Source organism: Leuresthes tenuis, unplaced genomic scaffold, assembly GCF_036924035.1.
Source record: "Leuresthes tenuis unplaced genomic scaffold, fLeuTen1.0.hap1 SCAF_17, whole genome shotgun sequence".
Taxonomy (NCBI): domain Eukaryota; kingdom Metazoa; phylum Chordata; class Actinopteri; order Atheriniformes; family Atherinopsidae; genus Leuresthes; species Leuresthes tenuis.
The window spans coordinates 6,948,633-6,955,894 of NW_027325371.1; positions in this window are offsets into that span (position 1 = coordinate 6,948,633).

A 7,262-nucleotide genomic window follows, 5' to 3' on the forward strand; every position below is an offset into this window, starting at 1 on the left:
GCCGCCGTTTATAGCTGCTCTGTGGTTTCCACTAGCCAAGCACTTTCCACTGACTCCAGCAGGGCACAGCTCAGCCTCTGTGGCCCCCCTGAGGCCTCCATTCAAAACGCTGCTCTATGACGGTGTAAAGATTTATGCTCTGACTTTAATAACATCCGGGAGTGAAGGCAGGTCACAAGGTGCTGATTGTGAAGCTCCCCTGCTGCTTTCAGACCTATGAATAGCTCTTTAAACACTGTTTATTGCGGTATGTTTCTGTTTAATCTGCAGGGGTAAAAATGCATCTGGGGCTGCAAAAATGATGAGAAACGACACTTTACAGACCGTTCACCGTGTGTCTGGCAGCAGAGTCTGGTTTTGACCTGAAGTAGTGGTCACAGTTGAGGATCGGACAGTCTGTAAACAGCAGTGTGTAGTCGTAGTACACCGTGGCCTCTGCAGGACTTTCCTCAGGCCCTCCTTTGAAGCCACACTTCTCCAGGCAGCTCTGTGGAGGCAGGCGTGCCGCCTCTGTGGGTATCCTGCTCCTGAAAACCTCCACTTTAGAAGTCTGGATCCTGACGCGGTCCTGGATGGTCCAGATGAGGCTGAAAACTCTGGTGCTGCTCGACAAAACCACCTGAAAGTTTCCTGGATGGGCCGCGGCCGAGTCCAAGTGGATCAGCCTGACGCTCAGACGGATGAAGCTGCAGGGCGGTGACAGTAAACATGTCATTTTAGATATTATGGCCTCATTGTGTGCAGTAAACACCACCGCCCGCTACAATTTACACTGAGGCCGCTGTTTGCTGAGCTGTTGTTGTGTCTTCTTCTGTCTGAGTTGTCATTTTGGGCGTCTGATTGCAGTGAGGTTACAGAAGGATGATTTACTGCTTTTGAGCGCTGAGGGTCAGGAATAACTCTGCCTGGTTAACCTCACCCATGGAGGTTTGCTCTGAATGTCACCACGGCCATTTGAGTTCGTCATCAGGTTCCCAGTTTGTTCCAGTTTAGCAGCAGTGACAGTTGAAACCACTTTTCTTTGGGACCTGTCTGACTGTCTGTATCATATTTACATGAAGTAAAAGGCAGCTGGATGCTATATATAGGAGTTCAGGCACTGGAATACTATATTTAACTAGTATGCGCAGTGGGGTTTGTGTCACATTCGATAGAAATTACAAGTTTCTGTCCACATGCAGATCAAACTGTCACAAATCTATCAGAAGAAGAAGTTTTCAGGGAGTTTGCATCTTCATCCACAACCACTGCATGACGACGATGACCACGAACTCAACAACATGACTTATTTTGATGTATAAAGTAACTTCTGGCTCCATAAAGCAGAAATAAACATGTCAAAAGCCACACTGTCGGTGGAGTTCTCCATCTCTTCTGGCACCAAAACTCACAGCTTCATAACAGTGGTCCACAAACCAGTGGGAGGTGTCACATTGACCAAATCCATCTTCTACAGCAAATGTGCATTTTTATGAAGAGGAAAAGTAAAGCTGTGACAGTAAAATGAATCAAACTCTACAAAAAGCAGAATTTAGACATTAAAATTGCATGTGTCCGCCTGCCTGTTTGCATCCATTCATAGAAGCAAATGCAAATGTTGCTTTTTGTGCAACAGAGCCCGTCTTTCACCCGTGGGGATGCATACCTGTGGTCCTCAGGGTTTTTCGCTGATGTTGACTTTGGTAACAGGAGGCGTTCTCAGTCTCAGCCTCTCCTCTGCTTTTTAAGCAGTCTTCTGATATCTGAGCGTGGAGCTCCGACCTCACACAGAGGATTAAAGATTTAAAAAAAACAAAAACATACCTCAGTGTTTGCATTCTTCTGCAGAGGTCGCGATGAGTTTGGGTGTTGTTGGACGTCTCGGACATCTGAGTCGGCGTGTGGAGCTCAATGTGCCGACAGGGGACGCCCAGCTTCATCAGACCTACCAACATTAATCAGAAATGGTTTATGATGGCAGAAATGTGTAACATTTACCAAATTGTTCATTTTCAGATGGAAGTTTCCCATTTTGAATCATCATTTAAACCATAAAAATAAAGTGTAAGTGATTTTTGTTTGTTTGTTTGAGGTGCTGAAAGAGATGAAGCCGTGACGCTTGTGTGTCTCCCCGTTAATCGGATCACCTCAGGAACTCTTTCTTACGGTCTAATCTTGCTGACTAACTACCAGGAAGAACGATAAGAGCTGAGTCATCCCTTTGTTGGTCCTCAGTTTCAACTGAGTGCTGATGACCCAAAGAACCGGTGCCGAACCTCCCCGAAGGATACCAGAGATTAAATTAAACAGTCAAATTTGCATGAATGGTTGAGTTTTGCTCTTTTACTTGTAGGTTTTGTCAGAGTTCAAACTGCTGTGCGATCCTCCAGGTCGGAGCTGAAATCGCCTCATAATCCCTACGATTCACAAAAGGACCATTGTGGTGGTTTATTTCCCAGAGTCAGCCACTCTTATCTGTAAGAGAGGAAATGAGGCTCTGCTCATATTACCAAAATGTATGATTCACCTCCATGAATACCTGAGTGCAACCACACTGTAGTGTTTGTGTCGCATATCTCTTTCTCCTGCAGGATAATCTCTGTCTGACATTCAAAGCAGCTTTAAAAGAAATGAAAAAATAAGATCCAGCTTCCCCCAAACTTTCCAAACAAAATTATCATCCCAGAAAATACCATTATTGCCTCCAAGATAAGAAAATGAAGGGCAGTGGGAAATGTTTCCCACGGAGCAGAGATGGATTATCCGGCTCACAATCCTCCACATCGACTGATCCGCTCCTGTCTGCGTCACCGCTGCTGAAATGCTGATCAATCTGACGCTGATGATCAGAAAAGCGCCGATCATTTCATCCAGGAGGCGCCCGCTTTGGTCCACGGAAACCTTTAACCAGATTTGATATAATGACACTGTAAGTGAGAACAGGACTGGTAGTTTTGCAGGTATTCAGTCATAAACAAGCTTCAGAACACACATAAAGTGAAGGTTTTCCTGAGATATTTGATTATAAATTCAGACATTTACAGTCATGCTGACTTGACTAAGAGCTGCATGGAAAGCTCTCCTTCTGGTGGTTAAGTGGAATCAGACTCCATAAACTCTTACAGTAGTTTTCATTGCGTTTTTTTTAATTTATTCAAACAGTTTAAACATCATCTGTACAAAATTTCCATCAACAAAATAAGAAATGATCCCACTCTGGTGTCTATTACTATAATAATTCCTGTAAATGTTGAGACTAACTACTCTGTCTTTGTATTTGTATGCAACAAACTAGAAACTTTGTGGAATTTTTCTTTCCATGAGACTCACCACTGACGTATTGTTCCTCTGCTAAGGGAAGAGCTGGGGCTGGCACGTGTTTTCAGTGTTTTTGGCTGTTTGTTGGTCAACACCTGTGTCCAAAAAACATGAGGTAGAAGGTGTTAACCTCTCTGAAGAGGGGTAGATGTTTGGCACAGATCTTTAAAGGTGACACATCACGGAAATCTACTTCTTCTGTTCTTGAAAGCGTATGTTAGAGTGTAAAAAGGCCATTTTCAGTGCCCTCTTGTTTGAAAGTTCCTCATTTAACGAGCAATTTTAATTTTAAATTTACTCACTCCTCCAGTTCACTCCACCTCCTCTGCTAAGCCCCGCCCACTCACATCCACCCTGCGAGACGGATGAAGTCAGTTTATGGTAGAAATGCCCGGTTGTCAGCCGTGCTGAGGAAATAATTTATCACAGTTTTGTTTTTGTTTTTATTTATTCCTTGTACGTGCTCGCCTCTGGTAATTTAAATGCAGGCCTGCATTAGGACATAAAGACCTCGGTGAACAGAAATAATTAGACCTGAGAAACATATAATCCAATCACCCAGTAAATCTTGATGGCTTTAGCTTGGCTTCCAGGCTCAGACTGCATTCTTTCACCTGCACGGCATAGTTCAGGTTAGAAACATCTGGTCTTAGGTTGATGCCGACAACCCTGTGCATGCATTTGTTGCTTATAAGCTGGACTGTTGAAACTCATTATTATCAGCAGCGAGAGTACTGACAGGAACCAGCAGGAGGGAGACCACATCTAACCCTAACCCTCCTGTTCCTGTAGACCCAGCAGCCAGTTTGGGTTTGGGGGGGGCGAACGCTGGCTTTTCTTTGAGGTTAGAGTAAAAACTTTCCTCTTTGATAACTGGTTACAACAAGGCCTGGCTTCACCCATTCACATCTTCCAACCAGCACAACTGCCAAATTCCTGGTCACGAAAGATTCTGGCTCATTTTCTCTGCTTTCTTTCTCTCTTGCTGGTCTCTTAACTTACGACTTGCTTTTGTGTGAAGCACTTTGGTCCACATGCCAGAAGAAAAGGTGCTACATGAATAAACTTCAAGTTATTCACTACTCACTACTAATTGTCCCTCTGTGACTGGACGGACAGCATTAAAATGTTTAGGACCCCTGACTGTGGGTAAATGATTCAAAGGCAGCTGAGAGTGCATCACAGCAACATACTGACAAAAGGAAAGAATAACCAGGATGGTTATGTGATGGCTCATCCTTCCTGCTCATCTTGAACAATGAAGGCAGGAAACAAAGTCACGGTGACCAGTTAAACACGGTGCTGTCCCTGGCATCCTCACTCCCAGTACCAGTCCCAGTATCTGCACAGGACTGGGACCTAAGATTCAGCCCCTCCGTCAAACACACAGGAAATCCTGTCTGGAGACAAAGGTGCACAAGGAAAAGCTGAGCTGCAAGACAGCAAAGATGGTCTGAGTGTGAGTAGTTTGATTTACGAGCAGCGGTGAAAGATCGTCTCAGAGTAAAAGTGGGAAAACACAAAAATAAATGCTTTTTTATTGATTAATGAAATTATCCAGCTTCTATACAGTCAGATTGATGTTATTTTATATGTTTTCTAAGACACGCCATGATAAAATAACAAAATAACATGATAGAGATAGAAGAAAAACAGTATTTAGCCCTACTTATTATTGATTTTACAGATTATTACCAGTAAAATGCACCTTAAGTGTTCATCCAGCAACACACTCTACAGGAGCTGGGATAGTTCACTGTTCTGTTCCCTCATCTTCCGTGTAATGACACTTTTTAATGGTTTAGGAACTAAAGATACGTCACAATGGCATAAAAGCCAAAAGAATGAAGAAGAATTTTCACATTATATTCAATAAATAAGTAGCAGAGACATTAAAATAAACAGAAGTAAAACACAGGTATCAGAAGTTGTTTACATTAAGACAGCAGAGAGCTGAGAGCCTTTAAAGGCTGTGAGTGCTGTATGACATGAAGTGTGTGTAATCCCTGCTTATGTCGAACACACAGGTCACGTCTGCAGCACAGACTCCTGCTGAGCTCCTGTGGGTTTCCAAATCCTCTCAACGGTGTCTGAGCGACGACTGAGCTGCTGCAGCTCATCGTGGCTGCCGGTTCTGTCAGTTTATACCCGCCATGGCTGCATGAAACAGTCTGTAAAAGACTGCATGGCACACAGATACCAAGGGTCCTCATTACGTGTTTGGCTAGAGCGCCCTCTGGTGGGCTGCAATAAGAAGTGGAGGTAAGAGGAAAGTTCAGCTCTTATGGCTCTTATTATACCTCCTCATGAGCGCTGCTGCTGGGTTTCAGTTAAATCTTTAAAGTATCACCATCTAACAGATCTGATACATTGTAACAGCTCTTTTATTACTGTGCTCCTGCAGGTAATCTGATTTTTGTTGGCCGTATTTTCACCACAGCCTGGTTTTCTTTGAATAATAGTAACAATTAACATCTTAATTATGGGGTCCCCAACCGGCAGCATTTGGATACCTGCGAGTGGTCCAGCAAATAAAGACAGAATGAAAGAAATAGAGTACCTTGAAACAACAACAAACACTCACTGTGCTGTAATGACATTGAAAACAGCGCAGTTAAACCTACTTCATACACAGGCAGGAAAACTGGAGCTGTGGGGATGGCAGGTGGACATATTTGACATTTTTTCCAGGCTAAAGAATTAGGGAAATTGGCACCTGCTTCACTGTCCGTTGGATTTGACAGATATTTCCTGACCACATATGATCCAAGAAGTGCAAAGGAATAAAACCATGAAAAGATCCCAGCTAAGTTTGCAAATGTTGTTGGACTGAGATGTTTATTTGAATCGCTGCTGGAGTTCTGAATGAAAGTCGTAGCTGAATATAATGAGAAGGCCACTGAAAACTGTTAGTCCCTTTCATAGAACATAACATGACTCTGCAAAGTCTGAGTTTCTGCACTGCAGCTAAAACTAAACTGCAGAATAAACTGAACATTGTTCCCAAGATGCAAAATGTAGCTGCATTGAAACAAGTCAAGTGCTCCTACTGATGCCGGAATATTTGTGAGCTGGTGTGTTTTAATTAACTGAAATAGATGTGTTGTACAATTGTGACATTTTCCTCCCAAAAGTTAAATCAAATGGAAACGTTATCAGCATTAACTATAATTTATATAAGTCAAATTTATAAGTCAAATTTCAAAATGGTTAGGATGCTGTAACGTGTAAATCAGATCATCTGACAAGCCAATGTTCTGTAACGAAAAGAGAGTCGAAATCTTGTGAAATGTGAATTTGATGGCAGCAACACATCTCAAAAAAGTTGGGACCGGGGCAACGAAAGGCTCGAAAAGTAAAGTGATACTGAAAAGAAACAGTTGGAGGAAGATGTTACAACTAATTAGGTTAATTGGCGGCAGATTAGTAACACGACTGGGTGTAAAAAGAGCACCTTAGGGAGGCAGAGTCTCTCAGAAGTAAAGATGGGCAAAGGTTGGTCTATAAAGGGTAGAATTTCAGAATAATGTTCCTCAATGTAAAACTTTGAGGACTTTGAATATTCCATCATCTACAGTTCATGACATCATCAAAAGATTCATCTCTGTGTGCACAGGGTATGGTTTAAAATCATTTTCAGGTCCTCAGGCAGCTCTGCATTAAAAGCAGACATGATTCTGTCATGGAAATCACTGCATGAGTTCAGGAAAACTTTCATCATCTGTGAACACAGATGATGATTCATCCACAAATGAAAGTCAGAAAGAAGAAGCCATATGTGAACATGAACCTGAAACGCTGCCTACTTCTCTGGGCCAAAGCTCATTTAAAATGGACTGAGGCAAAGGGGAAACCATGGACGCCGCAGCCTCCTGAGTAAAAAGAACAGGGACCGTGCAGCTTGCTATCACCACTCAGTTTAAAAGCCTGCATTCCTGATAGTATGGGGGCGCATGGAACTGGCA